This window comes from Procambarus clarkii, chromosome 8, assembly GCF_040958095.1.
Source record: "Procambarus clarkii isolate CNS0578487 chromosome 8, FALCON_Pclarkii_2.0, whole genome shotgun sequence".
NCBI lineage: Eukaryota > Metazoa > Arthropoda > Malacostraca > Decapoda > Cambaridae > Procambarus > Procambarus clarkii.
This window is the reverse complement of record NC_091157.1, coordinates 10,596,927-10,616,599: the sequence shown is the minus strand read 5'-3', so window position 1 is coordinate 10,616,599 and position 19,673 is coordinate 10,596,927. Positions and strand designations below refer to the sequence as shown.

The window sequence follows — 19,673 nt, the reverse complement described above, 5'->3', positions numbered from 1 at the left end:
TGTGTCGTAGTCGTAAAGAGTTGAAATGTCGTGTCTTTGGTTTGTATTGTGTAAAGACACGACACCACGTGTAGTGTCTGGTTTCGTCGTAGTCGTGGCGTAATGTCTCGTGATGCGATCTTTTGTTTCATTGTTTATGTCTTCGTTTCCTGTTTGACGTGTCCCCTTGAAAGCAAACTTTGATATTTTTCTAACTTTATTTTCTTTATTAAATATACATTATAAATATATTTACAGAGGAAAATATTACATTTATGTAATTCTCAGTAAACCCTATATTATTAAACCTGTAAAACACCGTTATACTTTATCCATCCTCCCAAGAATTTCCAAATTTTGTCTAACCTTCCTGTCTGGCCAGTCACAATGTATCTAGTACTATAATTATTGTATGCTTATTTTTCCTACATTGTATGTCAACATGAAACATTCAATAACTCATTAAAATAAAACCAACATTAGTGACTTTAATTTTTCCTAACTCGACAATCGTCTCATTTCAGTCATCTCTTCTAATCAATTCTTTGTATCGCATTAACTAACTACATTTTTTTATCTTTATTTTCAAAATTACATACAAGGTATGTTATCTTGCTCCCTGGGGGTTAGCAAACACTTCCTCAGGAAGTTTCATTCTCTAAAGCCGCCAATGCGCGACACTTCCACCTTTAGCGGTCCGCAGTACCAGATGGTGATACACTGCTCCTTGCCTTCCTGACCCGCCCTCTGTCAAGTCCAGTTTGGGCTCTATTCGTTGTACACTTCCAGCCACGGTGTGTCTTCACAAGTAGTAGCCCATCACGAAACTTCTGCCACACGTCTGACGGCGATTCCATCCATTACGTCACATTCACCTCTGTAACAATATTTGCAATTTAATATGTTACCAGGAAGTAATTATCAATAGAAGGCACCAAACCGGGAAGGCTATGTAGCACCATCAAATGTGCGGGATAATCAGAGGGCGCTAAATATCACCAAGGATGCCAATACGAGAACAGAAACGCATAAGGCGAACGATATCAAAAGTATCAGAGTCGCCAAGAATTCTATCGAGGGACAAGCGACCGCGGGAAGACGGTCGGAAAACAAGACACGCTCGTCCTGGAATTCAGGACATTCAACAAGGATATGCTCGACCGTAAGAGGGACAATGCAATGTGGACAATAAGGAGCAGGGCTGCGCTCCATTAAGTGACCGTGAGTTAAACAGGTATGGCCCATACCAAAGCCGTAGCCAGAGCCGTTTCCCACCACCGGTTATGGTGGCAGGAGGAAGGCCACTGGGACACACATCTCTTAAGAGTATGCAGTTTGATACCAACAACAGAAGACCAACAACTCTGCCAGCGGGCAAGGATGGAGGCATGAATAACTGGGTAAAAGTCGGAATAAAGAATACCTTTACTGGAGATGGGACAAGCGCGGATAGCTTCCTTAGCGGCAGCATCCGCACGTTCATTTAAAGACACCAACATGGCTGGGAACCCAGCAAAATGCAACCGACTTAAATTTACTGGAGATAAGAAACAGCCAATGTTGAATCTCGACAACCACTGGGTGGACCGGATTAAAGGACCCTAACACCATGAGGGTACTACGAGAGGGTACTACTACCACCACCACAAAGGAGGATTGACACCGGGAAAGCAGGAGACGAAGAGCATAGAGAACAGCATAAAGTTCTGCTGTGAAGATGCTAGCCTCCAGAGGAAGGCGACACAAGTGTGGTCCGGAAAAAACAACAGAGTAGCCCACACCGTCAACAGACTTAGACCCATCGGTGAAGATGGGAACGGAGTGGGAGTGAGAAGAAAAGTGCTCAAGGAAGAGGTGTTCCAGAACAGTAGGAGGGGTAGAAGCTTTAGTGATGCGGGTCCAAGAAGTACAAAATTTGGGAGAGGGGACACTCCACGGGGGCAAGGATGGAACAATACGAGGAGAAACATTGGTAATATGAGCTGAAAGAGAATCCCGTAAGCGAGACAATCGGACAGAAAGAGGAAGGCGGTGAAGAGGAACAGGAACTACAGGAGGGGTAAAAGTCAAAGCACGATAAAGGCGAGAGGGAGGATGCTGTAAGGATCGTGCAAGATAGCGAAGACTGTAGCGATAACGGCGGTCCTAGAGAGACAAAGCCAGTGTCAGCATAGAAGCTGAGGGTTGAACGAAAAGCACCAGAGTTGAGGCGCAACCCAGTATGGTGCAAAGGATCAAGACGGCGAAGAGTAGAAGGAGAAGCAGAAGAGTAGGCTGGGCAACCATAATCGAGTTTAGACAGGACGAGAGAGGAGTGCAAATAGAGGAGCGTGCGCCTATCCGCTCCCTAAGAAGTATGGGACAAAACCTTAAGTAGGTTAAGGGCCTTAGAGCATTCAACACGGAGGTAAGAGACATGGGGCCACCAAGACAAACGAGTGTCAAAAGAATAACCCCAAAAGCTTCGCAGAATCTTTGTACTCAAGGGATGACCATAAAGTGACCAAGAGTGACGAAGAACGACCCGCTTCCGAGTAAAAGTCATGGCACAAGTCTTGGTACTAGAGACCTTTAAGCCATGATTGGTGGCCCAAGATGACATGGCATCAATCTCTAGATAAAGCCGCTGTTGAAGGAGAGGCGAATCACCACCCCGACAGCAAAGAGTAAGATCGTCAACATAAAGAGCAGGGAAGATGCCAGAAGGAAGGGAGGAAAGAAGACCATTGAGGGCAACCAGAAAAAGAGTAGTACTCAGAACACTACCTTGGGACACACCTTCATACTGCCGAAAAGAGGCAGAGTGGGTCACCAAGCCTGACTCGAAAGGTACGACGAGAGAGAAATCTTTGAAGGAAGAGAGGGAGATTACCACGAAGGCCAAAAGAACAAAATTGGGACAGAATATGGTATCTCCAAGTCGTGTCATAAGCCTTTTCCAGGTTAAAAAGGACAGCAACAACGGAGGTCTTCGCAGCAAAAGCAGTACGAATATAGACCTCCAAGTTCACCGGGACATCAGTCGTGCTGTGGGACTTGCGAAAACCAAATTGAGAGGGAAAGAGGTGGTGATGGTGTTCCAAGAACCACATCAGATGGACATTTACCATACACTCAAAGAGCTTGCAAATACAACTCGTGAGAGCAATAGGGCGGAAGTCCTTAGGGGACGTACCAAGAGATCCTGGTTTCCGAATAGGGAGTACAATGGCATCGAGCCAGTCCTCAGGGACGGACGACGACTCCCAGACCTAGTTATACAGACGCAGTAGGTATTGAGACGTGCACGGAGGGAGATGGCGAACCATCTCATAATGAACGTCATCCGAGCCCGCCGCCGTAGATCCGCAGAGGGCCCGGGCAGACTGAAATCCAGAAAGAGAAAGGATCGTTATAGGAAAGGCGGAGACGAGTGCGGAAATCTAAAGGATAAGATTCAAGAACAGGCTTACGAAGAAGGAAGGATTGAGGAAAATGAGAACCAGATTTTACCATGAAAATGCTATACATTAAGTATAAACCTAAGCATATTGTCCTGTTGTGCTACCCATTTCACTTGCCTTCCTCCTATCTCTATAGCATTTTATCAAATTCTTCACACGTCCAGGGAATAACTTACCAGGACCGACCCAAACTTCGTAGTTTCTGCATCTTTTGCAAGTGTCGCTTCATACTACAATTATTCTATGCGTATTTTATTATCCATAACATCAATAGAACATTTGGTACTATTTTATTTGGAACAGTAAGTTTTTGTGTGATTGGTAATATAACCTAATCATAGGCCTAATGCAGACCAACGCCTTGTACTACATAAATATTACAATGTCTATTACAGCACATGCATGTGATTTACTGCTTATGGCCTCATCGTCCATTACACGATGAGCTTCATTAAGGTATTAGATATAGCTATATTACCAATACAATTCCCTGCAATTTGCTTCTAACATTATCCCCGATAATTTCTACTATATACTTAAAAGCTATAAATTACTATCTCTAACATTTGGTGAATGTTTAATATTTCACCAGCCTGATCAGTCTTTAGATGTTACTAACTGTCGCTGACCCTTAATTCCTACATCATTTCGCACCTCTTCGAATACTTGCTGGTATTACATTATCCCACAAAATACAAAACCGCTGTCTTTGAAAAAAGTACACATATGTACGTCTTTATTCGTTATATCTTGTGCTATATCCGCCCTTACTATTCACCCTAATTACATTCCTGGAGACTACTTTTTTCCCTGTAATGAGTACATACATTTCTAACTATATATATATACGTCTAATACTGCACGTACATCAACAATGATTATATTAACGTCTTACAACACTTTCACTGTTCTCTATTTTGACTAGCGCAAGTGCTTAGATCTAAACTACTTTTTAACTCTGAAAAAATGTGTTCGCTTCCACAGCAATATTCAAGTTCATGTTCTACACTTCTCCCGACACCCGATTGCCATCAAGCCGAGGTGAATCAAGCCAAGGTGAAGTACGCTATGGACTGCGAGATGAGACACTAACCCTCCAGACATGACCCACGTTAACCTTGCCTGGGTCACGTCAAGTCTAGCGACGCCGATTGGTCGTTTCACTTTCCGCCAAGTGTAACAGATGTCCAAGGGCCAAACTTTGCCAACTACAGCCGCCTCGCCAACACACCAATCTGCAAAGAGTTCCAAAATTAACATGTGCTATTTTTTTCAATTTATCCCTGTCGTTTCATTATTCTTATTCCTATCTATATATTTAAATCTTGCTATTTTTTGTGTAACAAAGTTCCAACCTCTAAAAATCTGACTTTTACCTAATATTCTATTATCCTTGGTATTCTAGCTCATTAAATTACTATTAGTTCAACGTTTTTTCTTCCTTTATAATTCCATAACACATGCTATACTTACATAAGTACGACGAAGCTCGCGTTCACCGCGTTCATTCCTCTGCCATACTGTCAACTTGTGTAGATGAAACGCCACTTTCTACCCACAATAATCCAATGATTCTGCGTCAAGCCTCAACCCCAAACTCGCCAAGGCGTCCGTGCAAGTCTCTTCTACCTGTCTGTAGGAAACTGATAATTAATTCCTCTTCCACTTTATTTACAGCAGAAATATACATTACAACTGTATGTACAACACATAAAAAGGTTAATTCACTGTACAAATCAATCCATTGCCGTAACCAGGCAGTAGGTCTTCTATGACGTATCAATAAAGACTATCACAATTTCGCACTATTTCAGTCTACAAATTTCACATAACTTATCAGGCGCCTCAGTCAAGCGCCTAGTACGCAGAACCATCACACTGCATTCCTGAGTGAAGCACTGCTTAGGTCGATTATGATTCTGGACTGCCAGTCATGAAGGGATGTTATCGTCGATAGTGAGTGGAGTACTGCTTATGCCAAAATCTAACGGTGCACTTTTTGTCTTTGTTAGCGACTGATTGGCTGGCTACCAGACTTCCCGCCACCAGACGAGCAGTGCTGGTCCAAACCTCACCCACGGTTGTCCTGGCATCTCCTGCAATAGTTTAATACACTAATTGTAGATTACATTTTTAAGCTTTGTGCGGTGAATTAACACGTTCATTCACGTATCATACCCATACCTTTCCGTAACAATAGACATGTGCCTCAATGTTTGCCGACTATGCTAAAACTAGATTAAGACAGGAGGACATTAAACGCTGCCCTTGACAGACTGAAGGAATGGTCCAACTATTGGCTACTACAGCAACTAGCAAAAGTAAAAAAATCTAAGCCTACGGAGAAGAAGAATGATATACAACCTGTCCTCGGGGAGGAGATCCACTCAATGGAATGTATGGGGAACTACATAGTTAGTACCAATATCTCCTCTCTATCCATGGTTAGGTTAAGGTTTGGTAGTGCATTTGGCTTCGTTAATACAGTAGTATTAATGCGAAAGGATTTTTAAAACTATTTCCTCGTACCCGCGATTTCCGTTTACAGAAAATTCTTAGGAAAAAACTTTTTCCATCACACTTTACAGCAACTATTTATAATACAAACTTTGTTACGGCCTGCTGGAGCCAGTAACCGGGTTCAGTATGGGCCTTATAGTCGCCTCCTATGATCCCAAGCCCTCGACTAAGTTCAAGAATTGGTGGTAGCAAGTAATGCAGGGGTTAAACAAGATGCAAATACACCTTGACTGAAATATTATCAATAGAAGTATAACTACACTTACGTACAGTGTCGCTTTCATCCAGGACACTAAATATACCTGCCAGTGTTCTTCAAATCCCGGCGAGTTCACAATTTTCAAGTACACGTAGTCCACGCTTAATGATAATCACCGGCGAGTTCACCTTCAACCTGGGCCAGTCTTCACACCGTATCGTCACGATGTCCCAATGCCTCACATCTGCTCTACAAAAAAAAACACTAGCAGAGGGATTCGGCAACACACTGACAGGGGTCACAAATAATCACTTCAGGGGTATCTAACAACTCTGGCAGAAGTCTCCAGCAACACTTACCAGCACTTCTCAGCAGACGTACACTACCATCATCTCTTAACGCCTCTTGACCAAATCCTGTGTACGTTGGTCCACACAACACTGCACAACTACACACTGCTTACTACCTACGGCGGCCACTTGTCCTCTCATAGGAGGAAGTCAGGAGTTCGGGACTGCCCGAGGTGAACTAATTTCCACAGCTCAATACTCATCACGTCAAATCTGTGAACATGAAAGTCATTAGCCAAAGTATACTGGGTGAACCTAGGTTGACAACCTTCACTGGGGAACTGTGAAATGTAATTTGATGCGTACTCTAGATGGCATTGATATCGTCACTACTCTCAGAGGTAGTCATTTCACATGACTACCCAACCCAACCACCCAACTACCCAACCTACCCATCCACCTCACCCAACAGGAATGAAACGGGAGTCTTACAGATGCCGCACCTCCGCCAACAGATGGCGTATTCTGCGTCTCATCTAATGCCTTTGAGTCTGAGTGCAGGTCTATAGATGCCGCCGAAATCGCCATTCCACACTCCAACAATGTTGATACTGTAACACCTGTAAATTGAAAATAACCTTTACAACAGATTCATTTGCAAGTTTAAATTTAGACAATTACTGAACTCATATCATGCTTTCAGACCATAAATATCTAATATCCAGGTTTGAAGAGAGAGGGGGGGGGTGGCTTCTAGTTTCTCATGGCAATGTGTGGTTTGAGGGACGGGCAGAGTACTGAAGACGGTACACCAGGTACCATTTGGAGGATTAAAGCCTTCAGGAACTATGCCAAAAGAAATATGGGATGCGAGACATCCCATCTCCGAGTGGGATGTATTTTTATTGTCCTTAAAAACCACCTGTCCCCTTAAAACCCCCATCTGTCCCTCTTAAGCCATGAGGGTTTAAGATAACGTCAGCGACATACGAGGTTGCCCAACAATCTGCTTTTGCACATGTCTAAAGATTCATTTAGAACCTAGTATACTACACACATTAGACTAACCCTAGAGTACACAGCTCCAGCATGGAGTCAGTCGTGTAATTCCCTAGATACGACGTTTGGAGGCGATTCTAAGGTATGCCACCAGACTAGTACCGGACATGAGGTATTGGCTACGAGGTAAGACCAATAGATTTAAATCTCGCCTAACAGTGAAATTAGACATGATCACAACATAAAAATTTCTGGGAACTTAAGAGGTACAGAAGTCATTTAACACTAGAGGTACTAGCACGAAAGGACACTGATGGAAACCTACAAACTAGATGAACGACAATGTCAAGTTAAATTGAATGCACTAAATAACGTAGGGGAGACAGACTCCATGTACCTTTAAAAGATTTAACACACCTATAAACTGTAAACGACTATTGGTGTGTGAGGCGGGACCAGATCGCCGAAGCTCTATTCTCGTGAGGATAATTATAAGAGTACTCAAAAAATTTTGAAGATTGGAACATTCTTCCATCAGACAAGGAGGAAAACCTGGGATCGGAGAATAAATTTGATACCAGAAGCCCACGGTAGCAGGAACAGCTGCATACTCCTATCTTTCAGAAACTGACAAGAGCTTTCCGGGCCCTATACACAGTGAAGGCAAACCCACTGAATATGAGTCTCCAGCAAGTAATTATTAACCAAGAAAGGCAGCCCATACTCTAATGTAGTATTTATAATAACGGCGTGGACCATCGTTCATATCCAACTGCCAATTAGTTCAATTGGTACTACTCAATTTGGACAAACCAGACACTTTCGTTTTACTAGCATTAAAAAATGCAAACCACCATCCTGGTTGTAGTATAGTACATGTACTATACTAGGCCTAGTAGTAATTATTTTTGAAGTTTAGCTCCGCCCCGCCCCATAATCCCCGCCTAATGTGAATAACACCAAATTATATCAAACTCCATATGCATGATGGTGCACATAGTTGATACAAATACTATCTGAACAAGAGGGTCGGTTGGGAGAAGAACCAGTAGAAAATATAAGCGGTCCAAGGGAATGCAAAGCGACTTTCTCCTAGTTAAAAATATCAGTGATTAAACAGAACTGGACTTTGCCACACTGAAGGTGAAAAATCACCATAAATTAAGTCGAGGAAAATTGACAAGGTAAACAAACTTCAAATTCCATAATGAGGAGTCATTCATAGAAATTAAATATGCAAAAATGTCAGTTGTCAAACAGTTTTAGAGCTGTCAATAAGAATAGATTAGACTTAGAAATCGAAGGTAATTCGACAAATTTTTATACGTAAATGACAAAAGCCCGAGAACCTTTTATATTAATCTTAAAAACATTCCGAACGCGGGACTAGGAACATAGCTAAATCCTGCAAGTACACCTAGACGAACACGCCTGCCAATAGTAAAATATGTCCTATACAGAGAGCACCAGCGTGACTGAGCCCAACAAACATAGGTGCTGAAACTAGCTCCCAGGAACCTATTTACTGCTAGGTGATCCAGGGCACGAGATCAGAATAAAACTGGCCATCACGTGGACTTAAGAATTAAAACACCATTTATAACTGGAGGGGAGAGGGGGACACGGAGAGGGGGGGGGGGTGAAGAGAGCAAGACGTGTCACTAGGAGATAGGGGGGGAGGGGGGGGGAGGAGTGTGCACCAGGGAGAGGGGGAGGAGGGAGAGCGGGGCGTGTGCACCAGGGAGAATGGGGGGGGGAAGGGAGACCGGGGCGTGTGCACCAGGGATAATGGGGGGGGGAGGAGACCGGGGCTTGTGCACCAGGGAGAGGGGCGTGTGCACCAGGGAGAATGGGGGGGGGGGAGGAGACCGGGGCTTGTGCACCAGGGAGAATGGGGAGGGGGGAGGAGACCGGGGCTTGTGCACCAGGGATAATGGGGGGGGGGAGAGAGCGGGGCGTGTGCACCAGGGTGAGGAGAGGGGAAGATTGACCAAGAATGGTAAGCCTACTGATCAAATAGTCATAGTCTGGAAAAAGCCTGACCCGCCACCTGACAAGTATTGGTTTGGTGGGTTGTATGCGCGCCCCAGCACGTTCAGGGTGTGGGAGCCGAACCCTGTGGAGTTTTACGAGTGCTGTGGCAGTGGCCACACAGCTAAGTACTGCTGGTGCCCCACACCCAAGTGTGCTCTCTGTTCCGGTCCTCATGCACTGAAGGACTGTCAGTATAAGACCAGATACCAAAGAAAGCAGGAACAGGAGCAACAGAAGCAGTGCAAGAACCTGAATCTGTGGCTCCGTCTAAACCGCCGCTGAAGTGTCTCAGATGTGGTACGAATGGAGTTACCATCTGGCACTCAGACTACCAAACGGCCAGCCTCCCTTGGCACAAGGAGGCAAGTGCCCGAGACAACAAGTGCCTACTGATGCCGGCTCTAGTACTGTTGACCCATCCCATAGTGGTGACAGTACCAACAACGCCCCTGACAACACACAACAGCCTGATACAACAGTTAAAGGACAGTTGACAACCTTGCAAGCACAGGTAGCAGAACTGGCTGAAATTATACAGAAGCTACATCAGGCTCCTTCACAAGAGATACAGCAGCCTCCACACTGCTGTGTCACAGCCGTGGCCCGCGCTGGTAAAGGTTAATGCGGTGGTGGTGACGGCGGTGGCAGCAGCGGCGGCGGCAGAGTATGAGAGCGACCACGGAGGCGGTGGCAGCGACGCCGTCAGTCAACTCAGGGATGACAGCAGTGTTATTGACACAAACATTAACTGGAAAAGGAAGTCGATCTGCATTAGCAAATTTTAAAACGATTATTGACCTTAACGAACGCGCTCAAGCCAAGTTATCTTGAGGTTATCTTGAGAAGATTTCGGGGCTTTTTAGTGCCCCCGCGGCCCGGTCCTCGACCAGGCCTCCACCCCCCAGGAAGCAGCCCGTGATGGCTGACTAACACCCAGGTACCTAATTTACTGCTAGGTAACAGGGGCATAGGGTGACAAACTCTGCCCATTGTTTCTCGCCGGCGCCTGGGATCGAACCCAGGATCACAAGTCCAGTGTGCTGTCCGCTCTGCCGACCGGCTCCTAAGTACAAGAATGAAAAAGATAATACTCTGAGTGACAGTAATTATGCCATACGACTTGGAGAACATTCACTCGCGGACCATCCCGAGTTGCTCATCATCATCAAGAAACTGATGATGTCACCAGATGTTCCTGACGACACCAAACGCCAGGTTGGTGCGGCTCTTTACGTCGTAGTCACTTATTGACACATTGTGTAAGTGGGACAAGGACAACAATGGGACCACCAGTCCCAGAGAGGAACAATATCAAGACTATGGCTGCTGTTGACAAGAACCATTAGGTTTCAGTTGGAACATTCGTAGCATCAACAAAAGACTGAATGACCTAACTGCATATGTTACCAGTAACAGATAATCGTTTTACAGGAGCCCTACACGTCCAACATGATAAACAAAACTCCACCAAAGATCAGAGGGTATGCATCCTATAACAGTAACGCCACAGGCCTATTAACATACATCAGAAGTGATTTACCGCACATTCATGTGAGCACATCACACAATGTACACACACAGTACCATCACATTCATGTACAAACTACAGCAGGCCACTTCTCTTTCCTCAACATATATGCCAGAAGCCAGAAACTCAAATGTAACATTGCTCCTAGATCTAGACAGTCATGGGACAATATACATGGGATATTTTAATGCTAGACATATTACGATAGGAGACATTACTAACAACGATAATGGATGCAAATTTATCAAATATGTTTATGACAACAGATTAACCGTGTATACTACGGATACCCAAACTCGCTTATTGGGCGGCAGACTTGATTATGTAATGGGTAGAAACCTTGTGCAAGATAGGATGGAATGTTCGTTGGAAAATCCCTTGGTGATCACTATGCAGTTTCTGCTTCCTATGAGGTACAGTGTGATGTACCTAATAGACATCTGAGACGGAAAATGAATATTCCATATGGTTTGCATGACCACTTTGTTAATTGTATATCAAAATGGTATCAAGATTACACAATAACGAATGTACATGCCTTCTCCAGAGATCTCATTGATACGATTACTACCTACTACGACACATGGGTGTGTTGGGGAACAAGTCTTAAGCCTAGCAGAAGTGGGCAACACCTACCACCACCCAACTGGATCCTTGACCCCGTATTTGTTAAAACATGAACGAGTAAAGCAACTTGGAGATACGTACAAACGAACCAAAGCACAAGGTGACTTGCATGCATTTCCAGTTGCAAATAGTGAGGTGAGACACATGAGCAACGTTATACGTAATAAACATTGTAAAGAGTTCCTACAAAGTATAAATGAGCAAACACTTGTTGAAGTTTGGGAAAAGATACGAAAAATCTCTAGAAGCAGCCCAACCAAACCACTGCACCACAGCCTACTAGAACAAGCAAACATTCTCCTTGATCAATGGGCACTAACATCATCAAGCTACAGCTCACTCTCAATTAACATACAGCACAAACTTAATGACGCCCCAACAGACAACGAACCATCAATCTTGCCTGTACAGCTATCGAAGTGTCGGACCTTAATGATTTAACTGAATGGGAATTAAATCATGCACTAAAGATGGGAAAATCAACTGCTCCTGGAGAGGACGATATTAATTAAGTCTTCTGAGATTAGTCTCACATGCACCAGGTAATCCACTATTAGTGTTGTACAGAATAAGTTTACGTGAAAGAGATGTTTACCTGATGTTTGGACAAAGTGTCATTGTTCCCATCCCCAAACCACACATAATTGTAGACCCATATCTCTAACATCGTGTGTTTGTAAAGTGCTTGAACGTATTGTTCTTAACAGACTCGTGTATCGTATACAGGGGGCACCTGTCACCCCAACTGTTTGGATTTATGCCTGGGCTCAGTACACAACAGTTTTGCTGAGTACTTCACACATATTGAAGCTTCCCCCTCAAGCAGTCTTCATCGACCTAGCAGCAGCTTTTGATAAAGCAAACAGACAAATCATACTGGAACAGCTTGCCGAGCTGGGAATAAAAGGAAAATTACCGAAATGGATAGAGGGCTATTTGTCTAATCGAACAGCATATGTTTTGTTTAATGGTGTTAAAAGCACAGAGCAAACACTTTGAACTGGGAACTCCAGAAGGAGGGGTCCTCAGCCCCTTGTTCAACGTTCTGATGCATAAACTTAAAGATCTTCCCAACTAATAATGAAGACTCATTTGTTATGCTGATGTTTACAGGCTGCCTCCGAGCCTAGAACACAAGTTCTGCTCGATGCTTTTGCTACTAGAGCTGAGGAATGTGGCCTCCTTATCTCTGTACAGAAAACTCGTGCCCTCATTCCATGTGGTATTACACCACCCAATTATCACATAGATGGGCGAGCACTTGAGAAGTGCGAGTCTTACAGATACCTTGGTGTCCCCATTAACGACCCTGTGTACCTTTCTTCTCTCAAGAGGAGACTGAGGGAGAGATTTAAAGCCCTTGCGGGTCCTTGTTGGTGTCAATCATGGAATCAACGTGAGACTTGCTAGAATGTTTTATGTATCATTTATACGCTCTGTGATTGACTACAATGCTCTACATCTCACACTGTATACTGACAGAGCTGAAATCTCTTTAAACCTTGCAAAATGAAGCTATGCGTCTCATCCTTGGGGCTCCAAAGTCCCCGAGAATAGTTAATATGAGAGCAGAGTTAAAATTACCTACCATAAGTGAGAATTTTGTCTATTAGCACAGTTTTCGGCGTGAAGGCATAGAGTAGATCTAGACAACGCATGACGTTTCAAGCTAAACTTTCTAATATGCTGCACTCACCTGAGGTCTATAGAAGAACGAAATCTGATTATGTATTTTGGTTCTACAAGGTAGCCAACTCCATCAAAATATTAAATATGTACCCTACTCAATGATTAATCAACCAATTACTCCATGGGTTAACTGGGATCTATTAGTTGATTTTGTAAATGCGCCCAAGAAAGATAGTGTGCACTCTACATTATTAAAACAGTTAACACTGAAAAGCATCACTGAAAGTACTCAGAGTATGGGTAACAATGTGTATCAGTGCTATACCGACTGCTCTGTAGAAGGAGGTGGACGATGTACCGGATGTGCATGCAATATATTTGAACAATCTTCTCTCGTACATAGAGCAATGAAGCGCGTCAATGACTGGGCAAGTACAACTCAAACCGAACTTGCAGGCATATACCTTGCCACTGAATTTTTAAAAGACAAAGGCAGTGGACTTGTATACTGTGACTCGCAGAGTGCACTCCTGGCATTGAACGCACATAGTAGTGACACCCAGAAAATAGTCAGTGATATTCGAATGAATGTTTTAGCTGCTAAAGAAAATAGATTTGAAATTAAATTCCTGTGCATACCATCACATGTTGGCATTTCAAGGAATGACTTAATATACTTGCAAAGACAGCCTGTAGAAAACCAGTGGTAGAAATTGATATGGGCGTTTCATTAGCAGTGACAATACTTAAATACCTAATGAAGATCTCACAGACCTAACAAATTCACAAAGACCGGAAAGTTGCAGCATTAAATATTATGATAGATATCGTGAGGAGACATTCACATATGGGACTAATAGAACAAGAACCCGGCAATGCGATGTTATAGTGGCCAGAATACGCCTGGGATATAGACGTATCTGGCAGCCTTCTCAAAACCCAAATGTCGAGTACACAATGTGTCAACTTTGTTAAAGAGAAAACATGCACTCTCTTTAACATTATATTGTAGAATGTCCCATATTGACTGACTTTCGCCCTCCTGGGCTAAGGTATGCTGAACTGTGTAATTACTATACGAGTACTGGAACACTTGATATATTGGACTTGTACCCAAGATTGACCATGTAATGTATCAATTATACAATGTATGTATGTGATGTAACTATATAACCTGAGCTTGTAAAATCAACTTAATCAACTTCAGTGATTAAGTGCTTAATTGCACATTAGTTTCTCTGTCAGCTATCTCACCCTGTCAGTAAAAGAAATGTATGAATGCATGTGTGTATATATGCATGTATATATGTACGTATGTGTGTGTATGTTTATGTACGTGTATAAAGTACATATGGAAGCTGATCAGAATTGCATTTCACCTTTGTAAATGCACATTAATGACACTTCGAACACTTTATGTAGGGCATACGTAAATCTGTGTATCATATGTACATACGTTTGTAGGTTAGCTTAGTATTTTAAAAGTACCGAATCACCTTCTATGGTTGATTGTTCAATAAATCCATGAACTATATGTTTAACTGATCTCTAACCCTATCCATGGAGGACAGAAGAAAATGTATATATGCTGGTTAGCAATGTAAATGTGTGGCCACGTCTGTGGTAGAAAATAATAAAAACTTCAATCTGGGCCAGTCTCCACACCGTATCGTCACGATGTCCCAATGCCTCGCATCTGCTCTACGAAAAAAAAAACACTAGCAGAGGGATTCGGCAACACACTGACAGAGGTTCAAAGAATCACTTTCAAGGGGTATCTAACAACCCTGGCAGAAGTCTCCAGCAACACTTACCAGCACTTCTCAGCAGACGTACACTACCATCATGTCTCAACTCCTCTTAGCCATATCCTGGGTACGTTGGTCTACACAACACTGCACAACTACACTGCTTACTACCGACGGCGGCCACTTGTCCTCTCATAGGACCAAGTCAGGAGTTCGGGACTGCCCGAGGTGAACTAATTTCCACAGCTCAGTATTCATCACGTCAACTCTGAACATAAAAGTCATTAGCCAAAGTATACTGGGTGAACGTAGGTTGGCAATATTCATCGGGGAACTGTGAAATGTAATTTGATGCGTACTCTGTATGGCATTGATATCGTTACTACTCAGAGGTAGTCATCTACCTCACCCAACAGGAATGAAACGGGAGCCTTTTACAGATGCCGCACCTCCGGCAACAGATGGCGTTGTTTGCGTCTCGTCTAATGCCTTGGAGTCTGAGTAGGTCTATTGATGCCGCCGAAATCGCCATTCCACACTCCAACGATGTTGATACGGTAACACCTGTAAATTGAAAATAACCTTTACAACAAAGATTCATTTGCCCGTTTAAATTTAGACAATTACTGAACTCTTAACATCCTTTCAGACCATAAACATCTAATATCCAGGTTTGAAGAGTGAGGGGGGGGGGGGGGTGGCTTCAAGTTTCTCAAGGCAATGAGTTTGGTTTGAGGACGGGCCGAGTACAGAAGACGGTACACCAGGTACAATTTGGAAAATTTAAGCCTTCAGGAACTAGGCCAAAAGTAATATGGGATGCGAGACATCCCATCTCCGAGTGTGATGTTAATATTGTCCTCTTAAAAAACCCTTAAAACCCCCATCTGTCCCCTTTAAACCCTAAGGGTTTCAGATATCAGCGACATACGAGGTTGCCCAACAAACTGCGCTTGCACATGTCTAAATACTCATTTAGAACCTAGTATACTACACACATTAGACTAATCCTAGAGTACACAGCTCCAGCATGGAGTCAGTCGTGTAATTTCCTAGATACGAAGTTTGGAGGCGATTCTAAGGTATGCCACCAGACTAGTACCAGACATGAGATATTGGCTACGAGGAAAAAAATAGATTTAAATTTCGCCTAACAGTGAAATTAAACATGATCACCACATACAAATTTCTGGAAACTTAGAAATACAAAAGTCATTTAACACTAGTGGTGCTCTCATGAAAGGACACTTATGGAAACCTACTACTTAAATGAACAATGTCAGAAGTTTAATTGAATGCACTCGAAATAACGTAGGGGAGGCAGACTCCATGTAGCTTTAAAAGACTCAATACACCAATAAACCGTAAACGACTATTTGCGTGTGAGAGGCGGGACCAGATCGCCGAAGCTCTATCCTCGTGAGGATAATTGTAAGTACTCAAAAAAATTTGAAGAATGGAAGACATTCTTCCATCAGACAAGGAAAACCTGGGATTGGAGAACAAATTTGATACCAGAAGCCCACGGTAGCAGAAACAGCTGCATACTCTTATCTTTCAGAAAATGACAAAAGGGCTTTCCGGGCCCTATATACAGCGATGGCAAACCCACTAAATATGAGTCTCTAGCAAGTAATTATTAACCAAGAAAGGCAGCCCATACTCTAATGCAGTATTTATAATAACGGCATGGACCATCGTTCATATCCAAGTAACTGCCAATTAGTTCAATTGGTACTACTCAATTTGGACAAACCAGACACTTTCGTTTTACTAGCATTAAAAAATTCAAACAACCATCCTGGTTGTAGTATAGTACATGTACTATACTAGGCCTAGTAGTAATTATTTTTGAAGTTTAGCTCCGCCCCGCCCCATAATCCCCGCCTAATGTGAATAACACCAAATTATATCAAACTCCATATTCATGATGGTGCCCATAGTTGATAAAAATACTATCTGAACAAGAGGGTTGGTTGGGAGAAGAACCAGTAGAAAATATAAGCGGTCCAAGGGAATGCAAAGCTACTTTCCCCTAGTTAAAAATATCAGTGATTAAACAGAACTGGACTTTGCCACACTGATGGAGGTGAAAAATCACCATAAATTAAGTCAAGGGAAATTGACAAGGTAAACAAACTTCAAATTCCATAATGAGGAGTCATTCATAGAAATTAAATTTTCAAAAATGTCAGTTGTCAAACAGTTTTAGAGCTGTCAATAAGAATAGATTAGACTTAGAAATCGAAGGTAATTCGACAAATTTTTATACGTAAATGACAAAAGCCCGAGAACCTTTTATATTAATCTTAAAAACATTCCGAACGCGGGACTAGGAACATGGCTAAACCCTGCAAGTACACCTAGACGAACACGCCTGCCAATAGTAAAATATCTCCTATACAGAGAGCACCAGCGTGACTGAGCCCAACATAGGTGCAGAAACTAGCTCCCAGGAACCTATTTACAGCTAGGTGATCCAGGGCACGAGATCAGAATAAAACTGGCCATCACGTGGACTTAAAAGAGTTAAAACACCATTTATAACTTGAGGGGAGGGGGACACGGAGAGGGGAAGGGGGGGAGAGGGGAAGGGGGGAAGAGAGCAAGACGTGTGCACCAGGAGATGGCGGGGAGGGGGGAGAGGCGTGTGCGACAAAGATGGGACTGGGAGGGGCTTCAGGATGAGAGGCGTGTGCACAACGGAGAGAGAGGGGGGGGGGGAGAGCTCGGGGCGTGTGCACCACGGCGAGAGGGGGGGGGGGAGAGCGGGGCGTGTGCACCACGGCGAGAGAAGGGGGGGGGGGGGGGAGAGCGGTGCGTGTGCACCACGGCGAGAGGGGGGGGGGAATTGCGGGGCGTGTGCACCAGGGAGAAGGGAGGGGATTGCGGGGCGTGTGCCCAAGGGAGAATGGGGGGGGGAGAGCAGGGCGTGTGCACCAGGAGGGGGGGGAGCGGGGCGTGTGCACCCGGAGGGGGGGGGTGGAGGAGAGCGGGGCGTGTGCACCAGGTGGTGGGGGGGGTGGGGGAGAGCGGGGAGTGTGCACCAGGGAGAATAGGGGGGGGGGGAGAGCAGGGCGTGTGCACCAGGGAGAATGGGGGGGTGCAGGGCGTGTGCACCAGGGAGAATGGGGGGGGAGAGCAGGGCGTGTGCACCAGGGGGAATGGGGGGGGGGAGCGAGGCGTGTGCACCAGGGGGAATGGGGGGGGGGGGAGAGCGAGGCGTGTGCACCAGGGGGAATGGGGGGGGGAGAGCGGGGCGTGTGCACCAGGGAGAATGGGGGGGGGAGCAGGGCGTGTGCACCAGGGAGAATGGGGGGGGAGCAGGGCGTGTGCACCAGGGAGAATGGGGGGGGGGAGCGGGGCGTGTGCACCAGGGAGAATGGGGGGGGGGAGAGCAGGGCGTGTGCACCAGGGAGAATGGGGGGGGGAGAGCAGGGCGTGTGCACCAGGGGGAATGGGGGGGGGAGAGCAGGGCGTGTGCACCAGGGAGAATAGGGGGGGGGGAGAGCGGGGCGTGTGCACCAGGGAGAATAGGGGGGGGGGAGAGCGGGGCGTGTGCACCAGGGAGAATAGGGGGGGGGGGAGAACGGGGCGTGTGCACCAGGGGGAATAGGGGGGGGGCGCGTGTACCAGGGAGAATAGGGGGGGGGCGCGTGTGCACTAGGGAGAATAGGGGAGGGGAGCGAGGCGTGTGCGCCAGGGAGGGAGATGGAAAGGAAGGGGGGGTGAATAACGAAGCGTGTGATAAAATAGTAAATTATAGACTAGCGCCAAGGGCTTACACAACATAACGGCTCTCACTGTAATTAGCGTTCACCGAAACTTTAGAATCACTTAACTGTTACAAGGACCTCTTGTCATTGACGGGAAATGCGCTGGACGGCTGTCACCCTCCTAGCCTCGTTTGCAGGCTGCCCGCTGCGTACCCAACCCTGCAATACCCACATGCGTTAATAAACTGCGGCAGCGTACACCTTAGACATAAAAGACTTACTGGAATTAAAAAAATCTGAACCTCTATCACTTACGGGTGAATTTTAATTTCTCGGCTTGATAAACGGGACCCCTTGAGAAACTACCGCTACCCGGTGCCCACAGTACTCAAGGTTGACGTGGGTCAGGGATCTCAAAGTCTAGTAACGAGGCCGGAATAAGAGTCTGACGACCCGTGGCGACAGAAGCGACTCGTGTCGAAACTGCACTAAAGGTTCCTTCAACGCCTAGTCCGACGACGGGTCTTCAACCAGTGATCCTGGGCGGGGTCCTTGTTCACTGCTGAAGGACGATTATAGCGACACTTTCGGGGTCTTACTCCCTACCGACCCTCGGGCGAGGGCCGGACCGACACACTCACTGCCCCCAGGGCGAGAGTCAACTGACACAGTCACATCAGCCCCAGCACTCACCTCTGGTGTTACCAAACCAATTTACCTGATTAGTACGAATTAAAATGTATATTTAAAACGCAAATTTTTATTTAAAATAATTTTTTTGGTGATAAATACGCGAGTAAAATATACAATAATAAAGTATTCCGGCTACCAGGGTAAAATACCTTCGACTAGTCCGGTTTGCAGTTACTTAATATTATAATTTACCGCCATCTATTGGTGTGATATGTAACCGGTGGGGACATTTTCTATAGCATGTCTGGTGGGGGTGTTAGGTGTGTGT

General features: G+C 44.9%; 2 long non-coding RNA genes across 2 annotated transcripts; both read right to left on the bottom strand.

The window, feature by feature from the left end:
- Window positions 1-184: 184 nt before the first annotated feature.
- On the bottom strand, window positions 185-6,380 carry LOC123759868 (uncharacterized). Its single transcript, XR_006773081.2, has 4 exons — window positions 6,245-6,380; window positions 4,896-5,518; window positions 4,516-4,657; window positions 185-856 (listed from the first exon to the last, which is right to left on the bottom strand). It is a non-coding gene; the product is annotated as an uncharacterized lncRNA (long non-coding RNA).
- A 9,146-nt stretch (window positions 6,381-15,526) lies between these two features.
- Window positions 15,527-19,392, bottom strand: LOC123759869 (uncharacterized). The gene is made up of 3 exons (XR_006773082.2): window positions 19,028-19,392; window positions 18,839-18,931; window positions 15,527-15,560 (listed from the first exon to the last, which is right to left on the bottom strand). It is a non-coding gene; the product is annotated as an uncharacterized lncRNA (long non-coding RNA).
- Between the last annotated feature and the right edge of the window lie 281 nt (window positions 19,393-19,673).